This window comes from Lagenorhynchus albirostris, chromosome X, assembly GCF_949774975.1.
Source record: "Lagenorhynchus albirostris chromosome X, mLagAlb1.1, whole genome shotgun sequence".
Classification (NCBI taxonomy): Eukaryota; Metazoa; Chordata; class Mammalia; order Artiodactyla; family Delphinidae; genus Lagenorhynchus; species Lagenorhynchus albirostris.
Genome location: NC_083116.1, coordinates 24,133,697 through 24,152,331, shown reverse-complemented (window position 1 = coordinate 24,152,331; position 18,635 = coordinate 24,133,697). Strand labels below are relative to the sequence as shown.

At 40.5% G+C, this 18,635-nt stretch overlaps 1 long non-coding RNA gene across 8 annotated transcripts in view; it reads left to right on the top strand.

Moving 5' to 3' along the window:
- The window catches only part of LOC132512862 (uncharacterized), a 63,053-nt gene extending 62,099 nt beyond the window's left edge, over nucleotides 1-954 (top strand). For 3 of the 8 annotated variants that reach the window (XR_009538367.1, XR_009538370.1, XR_009538368.1), the window contains one exon: nucleotides 676-954. This is a non-coding gene — a long non-coding RNA (uncharacterized LOC132512862). The remainder of the gene's footprint in view (nucleotides 1-675) is intronic. The other 5 variants (XR_009538366.1, XR_009538373.1, XR_009538371.1 and 2 more) reach the window with 3 other exon arrangements.
- The last annotated feature ends 17,681 nt before the right edge of the window (nucleotides 955-18,635 follow it).

The window sequence follows — 18,635 nt, the reverse complement described above, 5'->3', positions numbered from 1 at the left end:
CATGCCGCGGAGCAGCTGGGCCCGTGAGCCATGGCCGCTGAGCCTGTGCGTCCGGAGCCTGTGCTCCGCGACGGGAGACGCCACAACAGTGAGAGGCCCTCGTACCGCACAAAAAAAAAAAAAAAAAAAAAAAAAAAAATGCACTCCCTTCAATCGACTTACTGCATGTTTATATATTTATAAGGCAATTATCAGAGATGTATACAAAGAAGTATAAGAATTTTTTCATTGATGTTTTTTACATAAATACTGGAAATTACCTAAATGCCCAATAATTGGAGTTTGGTTAAATAAATCAAGGAACAACCATAGGATGTTTTACTACGAAGCCATTAAATATGATGTGAGAACTGTCAGGATGTTAATTGTCATTCCATATCATCTCTACCTATGGCTTAATTTGCTGCTTTTAAACTATACTCTGGAAGAGCGGGGGGAGTGGAGAATTACAATTATTTTTTTACATTTTTGGTTGTTTTTTCACCTCTCTGTGTCTCTGTCTCTCTGTCTCTGTATGTGTGTGTGTATACATATATATTTTATTGAAATAGAAATATGTTAACAATATATTGATAAACAAAAAAGCACATTATTTTCTAATTTTTCTAAAATGAACTTATATCACCCATATATTAAAAAGCTACATGTTTTAAATTCTTCAAAAATCCATTTCAGAAAAGGCAGTGTGGGGACTTCGCTGGTGGTGCAGTGGTTAAGAATCCGCCTGCCAATGCAAGGGACATGGGTTCGAGCCCTAGTCTGGGAAGATCCCATATGCCTCGGGGCAACTTAGCCCATGTGCCACAATTACTGAAGCCCACGCACCTAGAGCCCACCGCAACAAGAAGCCTGCGCACCTCTGTGAAGAGTAGCCCGTTTGCCACAGCTAGAGGAAGCCTGCACGCAGCGACGAAGGCCCAACGCAGTCAAAAATAAATAAATTAATTTTAAAAAAGAAAAGAAAAGGCAGTGTGATGAATTATAAAGCAAAAGAAAAAGGAAAACATTAACATTCCAATATTTTATGACTGGCAATTAACCTGATGGCCCCAACTTATCAATCAAGTAATTCCCAAACCTATTTCTTTAATATTTGAGGCAAAAATCTTAGTAATAAGGGCAAACAATTTAAAATTTCTACACAGTGAATCAAGACAGAAGACAATATCTAAATGCAATTTTTTAAAAATGTAGGTCAATAACATCATTGTCACCTTTGACAAAGATCACCAAGGTGACCTTGCAATGATAATAGAGTATAATATTATTAGTAATGATCTCCATATCCAGTACACTATATATAAATCATTCATAATAGACTAAAGTGGTGTTCTTGATTAGTTGCAATCTAATTGCCCAATGTGCATTTTTCATCACTGTTAATGTTGCTCAGAAAAGACATGGTTCTGCTCAAGTGTTCATGTAGTTCCATAACAGTGCTAAGATAGAATCTTTTAAGGGAAGACATTTCAGAAAGTACTTAGATCTAGACTACAAAAAGTATTTCTGGCTCTTCTGCCACATACACCAGAGCAACTCTGTAGAAATTGGCTTCATACTCATCAGGCTGATTCTGCAAGGCAGCTAGCAAAATTGCTTTAAAAAACAGACTGCCCTATATGCAGCATTTTGCCTGGGTGAGATCCACAGAGGACTGGGAAGCAAGAGGGCTTTAAAATCATATAGCTCTTCTCTGCTCACTTCTCAATTGCCTTCTGACTGAAGCCTTTAGGAGTCTATCTCCCCCTTTATGATTAGAGAAGGCCAGTTCACACGATCTATGTAAGATACCCCAGGTTACTTTCCATAACTTACCAGTTCCCAACATGTACCACGTCCCTCACCTTTTACCTCTTTGTTTGACTCAAGAATTCATTTCCACAAAAGAAACTGTTGACTGTCTTAATACTGCATGAGGGCTAGCTACCCTTAGAGTAAACACAAGTTAGAATGTTTGACAGGCCCATCATTGAACGCAACCAAATAGTGCAAAAGCAGCAGGGGCCACAAATGTTAGAGATGCATCTCACAGAACAAGCTCTAGTCCTAAATCTAAATTGGAAAAGCTCATCAAGGGATCATCTAACCCAAACTTTCATTAGTGCCACTACCTCTTGTTTGGGCCCACCTAGAGAATAATATACTACATCCTTCAGTTCTCAGCTTCTTAAAATGAAACTATCATCTGAAACTGGCTATGGAGATAAAATGCATAAACTGGAGGTGAGCAGAAGAAAGGTCTAAAACTCTGGTTCAAAAAATATATACATATATATGAACATGCATATATGTGTGTATAGATAGATATCTTTCTCAGATGCATTTAAAAAGTATAATTCCTACTCATTTAGAAAATGGGACTTTTTAAACTTGTTTTTCAATAATTACTCAGTTATAAACTAATTATAACTATAACGCCTATATTAACACTATATTTTCAAAAGACTTTGGGATGCATACAGGTCACACTTTATTTTACTAATGAGTGTATCTTTACATATTGCTACACATGCTTTGACACCCCTAATGCTATTTTTCTAATGGGACGTTTACTCAAAGACCTTGTAGAAAATAATTGTGTTAATAACAGAGACAGTTTCCCCATTACAATGATCAGTGCTCTCAGACAATTAATGCTGCAACACTCTGTATTGTCACTTTCTTCCTCAGGGCCTAGAGAACATCTAGGTTTACATTATTGGCTGCAGCTTCTTTTTTTTCTGGCAATATGGGCATTTCTAATGATGAGACCTGCCAAAACTTGTCAATGCTATTTTTCTTCTTTTCCATTAGAGGTGACTGTGGCTGAATAGCCAAGTAATCTATAGTCTAACTTCACTTAATTGTTTTTACTACATGACATGAAGAAATATAGTGAGTAATCACTTCTGTTTTACATGAAGCAAATTGCTAGTGCTTTCCACAGCAATATGAAGAAGACTTAACTTGCCTAATCTCCCTCGAACATCCTGTTTAAATCCTGACATGATAAACTCAACCTTCCTTGGTTCTCCAGTGAGTGAAGACTAGATTGGATCAGTGGATCTCAATTATTTTCCCTGGCTGTGGACCTCTTCAAAGTAAAGCTGCCACAGAACAGTTGGCCCCAATTACAATTGGTATATTCCTCTCCCTCCAGCACCATCTCTCAAGGAGAATAGGTTTATTCTCCTTGTTTTTTATTACCTAAACCTCACTTGTAAGGTGGCAATATTTATATTTGTGTTTTTGTTTCCTCTTTGTTTTATAAATGTATTTTTTCTGTAGTGAAAGTTATATGGACTTATTACAGAAAACCTGAAAAATACAGAAAGGAAAATATCACCTATTACCCACCTCCTCCAAACAGAGATAATTATTTTTGGCACTTTTGTGCATCTTTTTCCAGTCTTTCTTTTCTTACCTATTGGGTATATATAATTTGGTATCCTGCCTTGATAGTATAACATAAACGTTCTCCTTTTATCATAAAATATTTGTAAACATCATCTGTAACAGCCATAAAATATTACATTGTCTAAACGTACTATAAATCACTTAGCAATTCCCTTGTTGAACATTTAAGTTCCTTCATTTTTTCCACTATTACAAATAATGCTTGGTGAAAATCTTTGCAAATAATGCTTTTTCTGCCTTTCACATTATTTCTTTAGGACAAATTCCCAGAAGTAGAATTATTGGGTCAAATAGTATGAGCATTTTTAATGCTTCTGCTGCAAACTGCCAAATCTATACCAACTAACATTTCATCATGTCCTTATTATTCATTCATTTATTCAACCAATTCTTATTAAACACCTACTGTGTACCAGGCACTGTGCTTGCTAGGTGATATGGATGCAGTAGTGAACAAAACAGACATCAAGTCCATGCCCTCAGGGAGCTAGTATGTTAGTAGATTTCATAAATCTAAATAAACAAACATACAGTGTGATACCAGGTAGTGATGAGTAATATGAGGAAAAACAGAAGCGGATAAAGGCATAGAAAATAAACCACGATAGGACTCTTTACATAAGATGGTCCGGGAAGGCCTCTATGATGAAGGAAAATTTGATCAAAGATTTGAATGAAGTGAGAATTCATTTCAGGCAGACGAAAGAGCAAGTGCAAAAGCCCTGAGAGACAAAAATGCATGGCATGTTTACGGAACAGAATGGAAGGCAGTTTGGCTAGAATGTTATGAGCAAGGTTTGGTGGGAAAAATGGAATGATATGAGACTGGATAAATAGGGAACAAATCCTGTAGGACTGTGTAGGACATGGTAAAGATTTTTTAACTTATTTTAAAAATTTTATCTTATGTGTGATAAGAAGCCAGCCATCAGATGACAGAGTGGGAAAATCAGAAGATCTTATTTATTTTTTAAAAGGATCACCCTAGCTGCTGTGTGGAAAACTATGTGGAGGCAAAAATGTATGTAAGGGCATCAATTAGAAGGCTATTTCAGTAGTCCAGATTTGCTAGCGGTGATGGTGGTTTAGACTAAAACACTAATGGTGAATGAGAGGAGAGGCAAATGATTCAAAGGATATGGCTTGAAGGTAGAGTCATGTCAGGTGTGAAAAAAAAGGAATCAAGAAAACTCTAAGGTTTGGGACTTGAGCAATTACACCGAGCATTATCTTACAAAACAAACAAACAAAACAACCCTTGTATTTATTTTTTCTAATTTGCATTTATTCTGATTACTGAAGACTGAGCTTTTTTCACATTTATTAGCCATTTTAATTGCCTCTTATGAATTAGCTTTCCACGCCTTTGCCCAGATGGCACTTACAAAATCCTTTCCTCCCTTAGCTTCTATTTCATTATTTCCTGGTTTGCCTCCTACGTCTCTGACCTTATTCTTGACCTGCTCTCTCTTGAAGTCTCCTCTTATTTCACCAACCTCTTTAGTTCAGTGTGTCTCGAGATTTCATCCTTACTTCTCTTCTCCCTCTACATATACTCCCTAGGTGAACCCACCTTCCTATGATTTCAACTACTACATTGACTGATGACACACAAATCTCTACTTCCAGACCTGATCTTCAGATCTGTAATTTCCATCTGTGACAAATCATCTCTATCTGGATGTCAAGATAGTGCCTCATATTAAATAAATCCAAACCTGACCTCATTATTCCCACCCAAACTGGCTTTTTCTTCTATGTTCCCTGTATTGCTTAATGGCATTACCTAATTTTCCAAGCCAAAAGCCTCAGTGTCTTTCCTCTCTCTCCCTCAGCCTCTAAATGTAATCAATTCCCACGTCCCACTGATGTTACCTTATGAGTGGCTTTCAAATTTTCCCCCTCCTCTCCATCTTTACTGTCACTGCCATGGTTCACACCTTCATAACCGCTCACCGTTGCAACATAGCCCCTTAATGTCTCACTGCTACTACTCTTAATGCACTTTAATCCATCCTTCATACAGGTGCCATCTTTCTAAAACTCAAAGTTGGTGACCTGCCCCCCCTCACTTTAAAGCCCTTCATCTAATTCAGTAGATTCTGCTACAATGCATTACATTGTGTAATTTTGGATAAACATCATAAAAACCACAATTCTCCAATATAATTCTCCATGCAGGAAAATCCTAACACATCCAGTCATTCAATAAATATGTACTAAGCCCCCTCTGGGTGTCAGACACATGTAAGGAAATAAAATAAGACATTATCCCTAACATCTGTTCCCCAGATCTGGGTAGGAAATAAAATGACACTCTATTTTCCTGGGTTGGTATTCCCCAATTCTAATTTAGCCATGTACCCTTTCACGATCTTTTAGCCCTGTGGACTGTGGGTCTCCATAGTCTCTGACTGAAAAATTCTTAGCTATTCTTTAAGAGCCAATTCAAATGTCTGTCTCCCCCATTAGATGGTAAGTTTTTTTTTATGTCTTTGCAGCACTGGGTAAACAGAGACATTTAAAAAGTTTTGATGAATGAATGAATGAATGATTGAACAGATGAAGTTCTTTCTTCATGAAGATTGTTTTATGATGTATAACCAAAACCCTGTAATACTGAAGTCTTCAGTAAAAATAGAAGCCAGTCCATGAGACTTGGAGAGTCTTTGTGGAAAACACTTGAGATTTCAAGACCCATTGTCCTAGAGCTCTGGGTAAACATTGATTCTTCTTCTGCCTTTTCAACAGCAAAACAGTCCCAAGCATTTTGCTAAATGTCTAGGACCAGTGTTCCCTTCTTACTAAGTCTAGTGCTGTTTTACACATTTTCTTCAACATGTTTTACTCCATGTTTAGCAGAAATATATCATTAAATTTTTCTCTATTCCGTGTTAAATTACCCTTAAAATATTTCCCTTGCACTGAATTCTAATTGTTTGTATTAAAATTACCTCACTTTCACAAGTTGTCCAATGTTTCATCAAGGCAATGGCTCAAATAGGGGAAAAGAACAAAACAAAAAAGAAAATGTAGCACTCTTGTGTTAACACTTCATGTATTTGAAACCAAAAATAATGATGTCACACCTAAGGGTTGACATTTTATTAGACTAAACATGAAAGATCAATCACAAATGCACTCACAATGAATGGATACATGCACAGAGTAAATCTGTAATAAAGGGTACCAATCCAGAAAATCGGTATGTTATTTTAGCTCCTACCCAAGATAATTGAAAGAATGTATGAGCCAAAAACAATATAAAAATAATATTTCACTTTATACTTATATTCGCTAGTATATACCTAAGGAATTGGTCAGATTTAGAAAAAGAATAAAAAGATTAATCACTCCAAAAACTTTAGTGAATGTCCCAGAGTTTCTTTTCTCATAAATCTATATACTACCTCAACTCTTGGAAACAGCTGAAAGAAAGAAAAAGAAAAAGAAAGGAAGGAAGGGAAGGAGGGAGGAAGAAATGAGAGTGATGTTATTGGTATTTCAAGGTACAAGAGTCTTCTTAAGTCGAAGTAATAGGTATCAAGTGGCCAACCAACTGCACAGCCTTCTCCCTTAGAGGTCACTAGATCTCATTAGTGAAATTTATAAAAGGAGTTTCTTATTTGACTTGCACAGCAATTCTGTCAATGTTTCCCTACATCGCTTAAAGCTCTAAAGATATGAGTCACAATCACAAAAATATATTCATTTCAAGCACGCAGTAAGCAAATAGGTGATGTATGTTTCTGTGAATGATGCTTGCAAAATCCACATCAAAAATGTACACATAATTTTTAATAAATATTCCTTTAGTCAAAAAATCCCATCCCCACACACATAAATACAAGTATATTTGGGGGCTAGTTAATGGAGCAGGAGATCACACATCAATATCACTGAAATGCCTGCAATTAAGCAGAGCAGCTTTAAAAAAAGAAAATCATTAATGCTAAAGGGGGGTAATGCACAGATATAAATTAAAAATGTTGATAAGAAACATTTTGTTGATAGCAATTGAGTTAGCTAGGAACACTTTGGGTTTAGAAAGCTTCCAGCCACTGTGTGGTTGTAGTGTATTTATACACCTCTATATTTAAACACAGGTGGTAATTAGCAAGATTGAGACACCTTTAATAAGGCATCATCATAGGTGCAAAGGATGTGTAGTATGAGTTCATTATCAATAACTTTCCTGAATTAATCATCTCTCAGGACATTTAATTTTAAATGTACCTGAAAAAACCTGGATTACTGAGATAGGCCATCTGCAGTATCTTTTTCTAATTTCCCTGAACAACTGAAGAGTTTTCTTAAAATGTCTATATACATCTGGGACACAGGGAAGGCAATATCTAATAAACCAATTGTCCAGCTAATCTGGCACCTTCTCTTTGACAGGTGTCTAAACCAGATAGAGGCATTAGAAGTAATATAAACACTTAGAATCCACCAATTATACAAAACCTTGGAACTGGGAAATTTTCTCCTTGACCTTAGCCTGCGATCATATTTTCCCTGACGTATGCAAACTGATAGCAACGTATTTTTTATTTTGGTTGCTTTAAAAACCCTCATTCAGACAGGCAGTTAAAAACACTAAGCAGTGATTCCAAACATTAAAATGAAACTGGATTTCCTTTGATAAAACCATATAGGGGTTCTACTTAAAGTCACACACATATACATGCACACACACACACATATATATATGCAATCAACATTCTGAATATCTACAGTACCTTTCATCTAAATAGGAAAACAATTTAAAAGTAAATATACAGTCATTTCTAAAGGGAAACTGAGGCTGTATCTTCACAATATCATTTGGATGAACAGTTAAAATTCATTGATCAGATCTTTGGAACTATTCAGATGATTGACTAATTTTTTTTTTCACTGTACATCCAAATGCCAAGCATCTGCTGAAAGGTTAGAGGAAATCGACATGACAAAGAAGATATGACATAGATAGATACTAGGAAATCTACATGTTCAATAATGATGATTGACTGAATTTTTCATGTTTTACTCAGATATTTTGGTATTTTTACTCAGATATAGCTCAAGTAACAAAAATAAACCAGTTAACAAAATATATGCAATTCAATACCCAACAACTGGATACTGATATCAAGAATATTCTCTAACATGTAAAAATGAAAATATTATTTTGCCTAAACTTTTTTTTTTTTGGCCACACAGCACGGCATGCGGGATCTCAATTCCCCGACCACGGATTGAACCTGGGCCCCCTGCAGTGGAAGCACAGAGTCCTAACCGCTGGACTGCCAGGCAATTCCCAATTTTTCCTAAACTTTTAAATCCTACTTCATTCTATCTTTAATAATTCTGTCTGGGACATTTATATTTTGAAATTATAGTCACTTTAAAACAGAAAATTACCTGGTGACATATAAATATAGATATAGATTTAGATCTCCATTCTTTTTTTCCTTACCAAAATCCTTTTTGGGAATCACTCTTTTTAGCCATAATACAGAAATTTGTTTACAGCTATAAATTCAGACAAAAAAAATTAGTTTATCAGAACCAATAGCTGATAATATTGCAAAAGGCTTAACATGGATTGAAATTCAGCTCATATTAGAGTTTGTGATCCCAAAGTTCAATTTTGCAAGTCATAATCAGCCACAAAAATGTTACAACAGAATATGAGAAACATTAAAAGGCAATTTCCTCATTGTTGACTACTTATCAACTGACAACTTAGTCAATTAAAATTAAAACAATCAGTATGCTTTATGGTGATGGGTAAAATGAGTGTTTTACAGATTTCAAATAAATGTATTCAAATCCATTTGGTCTCTGTAATAAAAAAAAAGTGGGGCACAGATATTTTAATAAAATTGTTTTTATACTTGAAAAGGAAAAATAACTAATCTTACCAGAAAATACAAGCATGATTTATATTTAACTTTACTGTGATCTCTAACTAGGCTTCTTCAAAGTCTACAAAATCATAATTTGACTGAACATATTTTTTCAATGTAATAGCTATTATGAAACTATTTAACAGCTGTGAATGTCCTCATAGAACAAAAAACTCTCTGTAGCATACACATAAATACCAATAGGAATGCACAAATCAAAGCTCTATTTCTGTGATTATTTTTAAAGAACTGCTTGAGTAGGGACAAGGTAGGTTGCATAAAATCTTCAGGAAAATGACAGAGATGGCACTGATTTTTGTTCTGCTTAATCATTTATTGCTCGCAAATTCAATCTCCCAGCCCTTTACAGTTACTCTCAGGGACCAACAGGCTGGCATGAAATTAAATTAACAAGCAGGTTCCCATCCTGAATTAGTGACTCCCAGCTGTCTGTCCCACCTAGTTTCCATGGCAGTAGAAGAATAGGTGAAAAGTGAGGTGCAGGAAACTGTAAGAAGCCAACATATCAAACTCTTTAAGTCGATTTCTTTAAGCTGATGAATCAGTACCGGGGGTGGCGGCGGGGAGGTAGAACTGAAGTTAAAGTGTTTTATTTCCTGGCTTTTTGAAAAGGCCAGTGTGTTTCTGTTTTTGTCACTGCTGAGGGATGCAAGCAACAGCTCCTTACACATTTCATAGAAGACTGTAGATTCAGGATGGCATTTGGCTCATTATGTATTTTATAGTAACCCAAGAATGTTTAAGGGTCTCTACATGTATTTTAAAGCGTTTCATTTTATGTTTTTCTTTCTTTTTTGACATAGATATTAAGATTCATCAGCCTGTTAAATGACTCCAAAACATCCAGAAACTAAGTAAAAAATTCTCTCAACCAACCAGATGTTTGTTTGCATCACCTCAAACAGCTGGATGGTTGACGGAACTTTTCACTCACATATTTGGGTGTCACCTAGATACAGCCATAGAGACCTGTCATAAGTACCCAGGAAAAAAATATTAATCTTGGCACATACCTACCATAAACACAGATATGAAGGCTCTGAGTAAGAGCTTCACAGGGCGTAATTCACTGATATAAAAAGAGATGATTTAACACATTTTCCTGTGTCCACTTTCCAATTATCTTCTCCACTCCACTTAGAGTAGGTGGGAATGGAGAACCCAATATTTCAGAATCATTACATCACATTGAAAACATCATCCAAGAGACAGTGGTTAGTTGGCATATATGCATGTTTCACCATATGCTATTGTTTACCTAAAGTGGAGACCTGGACAGGAAGTAAAAGTCAGAATTTTTTTTAAGTTGTAAATTATCCAAGATTATACTCCCAGGTCTAGAAATGTGTCCTGAAGTTACATAAGAATTTAACAGGCTTTATTTATCAGACTCTAAATTATTATTTTTAAAACATTAGTGATCCAACATCAATTGTAAAAATATTTACTAGCTCCAATTAAAACTAGTTTGCTTTGATTATATATAGAAATGTTAGCAGTACAATTAGTACAAATATTGTTATAAAACAATTTTCAGTTTAGGCCATTATATTCCAATTTCCTCAGCCCCATTTTTCATGGGTTCCAAATGTAAGCAATTTCATTGGTCTTGCTAAATTGTACCATAGTACAACTAGCAAACTACAAAATCTCTATACATTATATAAATTGTCATAACTGGGTACCACATTTGGAAGAGACACATATGGTTGGACCATCAAGGTTGTTAGGAATAATCAAAAGCTGTGTGAAAGCTTTTATAGCATACACCTGCTCAAACTAAGCACAATTCTAGCTGGTTCTATTTGATATTTACTTTCCTCAGTTCTAAAAAAAAAAAAATCGATGGAAAACAGAAAGGAAAAGAAATAATACATTAAGCCAGGATTCAGAATGTTTTACCATTTAGGGGAAGGAAACAGACTAATTTCAATTCAAAATAATGATTTAATCTAATACTCAGAATCTGCAGAAGATTTAAAGCAGTTTTTGTATATGGAAATAGTTCTGAAATCTGATTCCTTTTATTTTTTTATAATCAGCAGCTATATTTCTAGCTATTGATATATGTTGTTGATCATAACTGCTAAATACTATCCCTTACAATATTCTTCATCATTTAATCTGCCTGTAGTTGTGCTAGTAATCCAATTCAAACCACTCTGGTAAAGGATGGGAAGCTTCTTTAAAAAAAAAAAAAAGCACGCATGGATTACTACTTTTAAGGGTAAATCGACAGGAACTTAAATATATGTAATATTAATAAAATTATCATACATGTCTCATATCTGATGCATGGCATTCTCATGAGATTGCTTCTAAACGTGTGTGTGTATGTGAGAGTGCTAGAACAAATATGTGAATATTATAAGAAAATCTGTTTTCGTTAAAATAATTAATCATTGTGTCAAGTATTCAAAGTACTGGTCTTCTTTTGACCTCAGGTCAGTAAGTATGTAAGTAAATAAATAGATAAATAAATCACTTGTTTGGGAAACCTTAGGAAATTTATTAACCATAATCTATACCAAGTACTTGATAACTATACTGAAAACTGAAACTGATGGACTTTCCAGAAAAGCAAGCTTCAAGTAAAATTTACATGGATTCTAATTGCTATCTCTAATATAAAATGGAAAAAATCTTTGTTAATACTGAACCTTCTTACCATTTCCAAGTTTTTAAGGCTGTCATGGAAAATAAATTTCCACTAAGCCTTCTGTTTTCAGAGGCAACATATCTAAAGAATATTTTGCAGTCTGACAATTTAAAGTCATATTGTACAGAATAAACTTGAATGTTGTACTGTTGTGCTTCAGCAAGAATCTTTGTATTAAAAGCATCAGAAAGGTGCAATGACTCTAAGGGAAACTATGATCATGTCAGCATTATTTACACATATGATAGCTGAAATGAAACACCAAGACCTTTAGAGTACTCAGATTTCTAATTAGGCCTTTGAAAGAGATGGTAGTTAACATACAATCTGATTTTACTTTTTAACACACCTATTTGTTTGCATATTTGGAATCTCACTTAATCTTACAGCACAATGATTCCACAAAGCATTCTTTCCTTCAGCTCCATTGTATATTTTGTCAAATGACATGACGGTTCTTAATTCATAATGGGGACTTAGAACTAATGGTAAATACTAATTCATGTGTTCAAAAAATACTCGTCTTCTACTATGTGTCTGGCATGGTTCTAGGGACTAGACTCTATTGGTTTTATTATATAAATGTTAACATTTGTTCGTTGAGTTGTTTTCCCAGAAACACCTGTTTTTCAAAAACATTCTGGGGGACAATCTGAAAACTTTTAAATAACATTTAGAGCATGGATTCATTTTAGAAATTACCCAAACCACCTTAAAATGCATCTTGTGACTTTCTTTTATTATCATTAAAAGGTTCCAACATGACTGGCATACTTGCAAGCTTTTAACTACCTTTTAAAAAAACTTTGCAAAGGTAAATTATTTAACGCATCACACACACAAAAAGTCTTATGAACTTGGACAAAAATGGCAAAACTAGGATTCTGTTCTTCCAGTTAACTACTTAAAGGGTCATACTATGCCTTATGAAAATTCATTTTTCCCCACGTTGAAAATATTAAGAGCAAGGGTGAGGGGGCGGTGAGCAAGCAAGCAAATGCTGGGTAACCATGGAGCAGAATGTAAAGCTGTGGATCTCATCATCATCATCATAATAATAATAAGCCCTTTCTTCTTAGACTGTCATCTTTCTTGGCAGCACTGGAGTACCCTATGCTCCAAATCGGAAGTCTTCGGACTAAGAAGATGGACAAGGATATTTCAGCCAAAAGATAATAATAGAGCAGACATTTGCAATGTTTTCCCCAAACAGGTTAAGAGTAGCGATTGATTCTCACAGTACAGTGTACCTGGTTTGTTAATTATAATCATAGAACAACAATCTAAAATTCAAGGAAGCTGTCTGTGACCCTCACCACGAACGCGATCAATTAAGTGCTAATCTAACAGTACCTAACAGGATCCGCTGGAGTGTTTCGTTTCCTTTTGGTTTCTAAACCCGAGGGGCTACTAATTTCCCTTCTATGGCACTAGGAACTTCTCTTTGTATTTCTTCGGGCCACCTCAAATACTCCTCAGGATTAACAACCCAGGGGAAAAAAAAAAAAAAACGGGAAAGTTCAAGACGTCTCCTGACCAATTGCTTCATTTTGAAGACCTACCCATATTATCATATCGCCCGTAACAGTGATGCAGATCCGCTAAACCCAAAGCTGCCGACGGCAAGCAGGAGCTGCAAACCAGCCCCCGCCCCCGCCCCTACTCTCCCGGTGGCGAAATTGATGTCGAGAAGACTTGTACTAGTGGAGTGAGATCGTCTGTCTCCGCAATTGTAAACAACCGGCTGCACTGGGTTTGCTGAAATCTTTAAATACACTCCTGACTGCAAACACATCCACTCACCAAGTCGCGCTAACAGTCTCCCCTTCTCCACCTCTAGGAAAAGCATCCTAAAACTGAACTGGCAATTCGCCCGTTGTGGAGTGGAAGAAAGTGAGGTTACATTTCCTCAGGCATGCCCAGTGGGTAATTGGCAGTCCGCAGAGGTGCTGGCCGCTGCTAGATTGCCGGTACCACGTCTCAGGATGAAATGCGAAAACACACAAACCCGCACAGCTTAAGCGCGTGGTTAAAGCCAACACCGACGGCTCCCAGAGCACCTACTGCTGCGTAATGACTGTCTCTTATGACAGAGATTGGGGTGTAGGAAGGACGCATTGGGTAGGGCCCCAGACGGCGTAGGTTAGAAGGAGGTCCTGCAGTTCCCCCCGGAACATGGGCTCCCCGAGTGAGGTTCAAAGAGAAATTCAAAAGCAAACTGGTACTAAAGTGCCTCCTAGCCCCTGAGCATCTTCTCTCAGAGAGACGGCAGGAGCGGGACCCGAGTGGCCGAGCCCCTGGCGGACGCTCCTGGTGGGAAGGATGCTGGAGAAGAGGCGCCCCCTTGTCTCTTCTCGGACCGAGCCCACCCCCCACTTCCCAGCGTCCAGGTCCACTTGTTAGAGCGCCAGGGCTCTGAGCGAGAGCTGAGGAGAGGGCCCCCCTTTCAGAACTGGAGGAGTTGGTTGGCAAAAGTGTCGCCTGAGAAGGCTAATGAGCCCTCGAAGGGCAGCGCCCCCAGGGCCCGCTGAAAGCTTGAACTGAGAACAAGGCCGACCTCCCATCTCCCCCGGGTGGTCCAGAGCCCCGGGCCGGGCGAAGAGCAAAAGAAGGAGCCGAGGTTATGCCACCTCAGGCAGGACTCCTAGAGCGGATGCTGCCCGCCACTCACGGCCGGGAACCGCCATCCGCCGCCTGCAGCCTTGGGGCGAAGTTCGCCGGGAGTCCTTGGGGTGGGAAGTGGGGGGTTGGGGGCCGCGAGCCAGAGGGAAGGAGGTGGGAGCCGGCAGCAACGCACCTACCTAGTCCAGGCGTAAGTTTCGATGGCGTCCCCAGGTGCGGTCCCCCGCCCCCTCACCAGGTGCTCAGCCCCGCCGGGCGCTGCCCGTGCCCGGGACCTCAGGCGTCTCAGCCGGTTCCTGCGGGAAACGACTGTAAATCCTCATTACTGTTCGAGCTGCCGCTCGGGCCCCCGCATCGCTCTCCTCCGGTTTGCGGCGGCGGTGCTCTCAGCCGGCAGCCGCCGGGGGCAGGGACCGAACCTGGCTACTACCGCGCCAGCGGACGATCGCTGCCAGGAGGGTGCTTGCGCCCGGGGTCGTACGTGGGTGCGAGAGTGTGTATACGCGTTTGTGTCCGTGAAAGAGAGAGTGTGCGTGTGTGTGCGAGCAGAAGGGGTGAGCCCAGCCCCCGGGGCACTCGGAGGTGAACTCCGGGCTAAGCCGGAGCCCGCCGCGCTCCCGGGTGCGGGGCCTCTGCACGGCTGATGGCTGTGCTGATGTTGCCGTGGCCGCCGCCGCCGCGCTCTAAGGCTGGTCGCGGTGGTGCAAAAAATGTTTCTCTTCTACTCGAGACCAAAAAACCTGCCCTGTCTACTGAGCATGCCCGGTTTGACAGCTCCACAGCCAAGGTTTTTTTTTTTTTTTTTTTTTTTCCTTTTCCACTAAGACTCCAGGTTTTAGCCGCAGCTGAGATGGGGGGGGCGGGGGGGAGCTCCGGAGGAGGAGGGCTTAGGGACCAGGTAGCGGGCAAAGGAAGGGAAATCGAGATGAGAAAGATCAGGGTGTTAGAGGGTGGAGAGAGGGAAGGAGAAAGCTGGGGGTGGGAGCAGAGGAAGGAAATAAGGATCAACAAAATTTAGATTTCGTACCACAATGAGTTCCCGGCCAGGGTACTCTCATGACCAGATTCTATTTTTTCCGGAGGGTTAGGTGGGGTGGGGGTGGTTCGGAGGAGTGTTTGTCATCCCCAAAGCAACCTGGAACAGTGTTTTATAGTCATGACATACACAAACGCGCGCGCTGTTGCACACACACACACACACACACACACACACACAGGAGCGCGAACGCTACCGCGATGTGTGAAGCCTGAGGACTGACTTAGAAAGAATGCAAAGTCTCTTGCCAGTATAACTTTGGCAAAAAAAAAAAAGAAAGAAAGAAAGAAAGCAAAGAGAGAGACAGAGAGAGAGAAAATTGTTTGGATTCCTCCTTTCCCCCTCTTCCCCGCCTTCCAGAAAAGCCAAGCCCGTGAGTGCGGTGCGTAAGAGACCCGCAAGCTTTCTAGCGTGCGTGCGTGTGAGAGCACCGCCGACTGCCTCCCGCTGACAGTGTGACCCCAGCGCGCCAAGGCCGGCCGGCCACATGCAGCAGCCTCCTGGCGGCGCGTCGGGTCAGCGCTGACAATCTCCCCCTGGAGAGGGGCCCTGCGCTCCAGCTTCGACCCAGCCTGGCCGCCAAGGTCCCTGGGCTCCCCAACCCGCTCCACCGCTCACCCAGCCAGGCACGAGGGCAAGTACCCGGACGAACCCAGCGCGCTGCCCCAAGCCCTGGATCCCTCCCTTCCCGAGTGTCTTCAGCTTCCTCGAAAAAGCGGAAAAGCGGAATCTGCATGCCCAGAAACTCGCTTTGGGAGCCTAAGGAGTCCTACTGGGCATGCTCAGGACTTGGGGCGCCTCGCGTGGAGGAACTCTCCAGCCGCCAACATCTGCACGGCTGGGCCAGATGTGAGTCTGAGGTGGGAGAAGTTGGTCCGGGATTGGGGTTTGGCTCCGGTTCCGTGAAGGGCGGCGGCGACGCCCACAGTCGCCTTCTCCTTCCTGGCTTCCCAGCTAGAGGAAGACCGTGGGAGATACCAAGTGCCGAGCCAGGGGAGAGGCACCAACAGGAGTCTAGCGTACTCCCAGACCCCCTTCCCCCCAGCGCCACCCCCGCCGTAGGCAGGTAGGGGGCGCGCAAAGCAGCAAAGAGAGCCTCGTGTGTGTTTGCAGGGACTGCTAGCCTCTAGGTAAAGAAAAGAGAGCGCGAAGAGTTGAATCTTTAGGAGACAGACGTTACTGATGGTTTTCTTGAGTGAAGAAAGAAGGGCATGTGTGAATGTGTATGTGTGCACGCATGTTTGTAATTTTTCTCCTCAAGAGCAGGGACAGGAAAGCGAGAAGCTACTGCTGAGTTGAGAGCCCGCTAGGGGTTGCGATGAGGCACACTTGGAGCCTTGGCTGGCGCTAATTACCGGGAAGAGTTGCACGCGGCGCGGTGGGCGCGCACCAAAGCTTCCAGCTGTTCTTCTCCCTGGGTGGTGGCAGCTGCGTGAGAACGGCTTCCGGGCTGGATGGTCTCTGCGCTCCCTAGCAGGGGGACCGGATTCAGTTTCCTAAAAAGAGAGAGTATAGGGTGACGCCAGGGATAGATCTCGGAACCGTGTGTTCCCATCTTCCTGGTTTTTGATACAGGTATTTGCAAAGAGGGAGCATTGTAAGCCCAGCACACTAACGAGGGGAGGAAATATAGCGAGCTGAACACTCTCAGGGTAAGAATCGGGGAAGAAAGAGCATGTTTATTCCCATCGTCCCTTTTTAAACACTGCCTTCAGCTTCGGGCAGGAATCGTTTGGATCCCAGCCGCTCACCATCACCCCTCCCACGCCCACCCCATCGCTCTGCCGACAAAGAAACAAAAGATGACAACTCGACTCTGTAGGGGGATAGCAACTGCTTCCAGAACCATCTCTGTGTTGGGCGGTTGAAAAAGCAGCGGGGAAGGGATGGCTATAAAACCTGTGTCTAGCCACCAATATGTAAACGAACCTTCCTAAAACCCCCTACTCTCCTCCCAAACAAAACGAAAACATATATTTAGGAGCTATAGGAGATATGTTTACATATATCTCCTAAATAAAATAAAGATTTCCCATTAAGAACTACATGAACTGTGGAGGGAAAAGACTCAGGATACCTCCCCAATTCCCATCTAAGAGTTCTGGAAGGAGGAAAAAGAAACATCTGGCCAGTTAGTTCTCCAGTGACTGGAAACACTCTGAGTCTAAGGAAACTCTGTCACCAATGATTAAAGAAAGAGCTCCTCATTAATGAAAAGGGAATTTTGGCAGAATGAGACTTGGACAAATCATAACAGCCATGGAAATGGAATATACGATTTAAAACCATGATCATCATCACGCTCACACTCGCTGCCTCTTTGTTACTCTTTTCGAAGACACAGGGAGGAAGGGACAGTTGATCCCCAGGGATTTCATGAAAGGAAACTCAGCTTGTTTCTCTCCTGGCGATTCGGCAGTCTGTTTGATCATTTTTTAAAAACTCTCTCCTCTACCGCCTCCTCCTTTTGTTTTCTCTCACGTTCTTCCCTCTCATTTTCCTTATCCATCTTCCACAGCTCCCTGGAGTCCTTAATTCATTTGGTCTGCGCCTGTCTCCCTTTAGTCCCTTCAAAAACATTGTTTCTCTTTCTAATTCCAAAGTACAGAGGGCTCGGTGACTTTTCTCCATTTCCAAAGAGCTGATTTACTGCTTCTAGAGGTCCATAGCCTGAAACTGTAGGTGGATTTCCTAAAGCGTTTATTCAACTTTAGAGATTCCCTAGACACATTTAAGCAACAGGAAATTGCAGAATTTTTAAGTCGTTTTGCTCATGGGACCAAGAATTTCTATTTCAACTGTGGATATCAGGAAGAAGCCACACTAAATTGCTAGTTTCAGAATGGCCAATGTGAAGGAAAATATAACCAATTGTAATGGAGCATGCAGTCTGTGTAAGACAGTTACCCAGTTGCCTGGGTTATATTATTCAAATAATTTGCTAGGAATTGTTAAAGAGATTTGCCTTTTCGTTAACAAAGACCACACACACGCATGCATACCCACC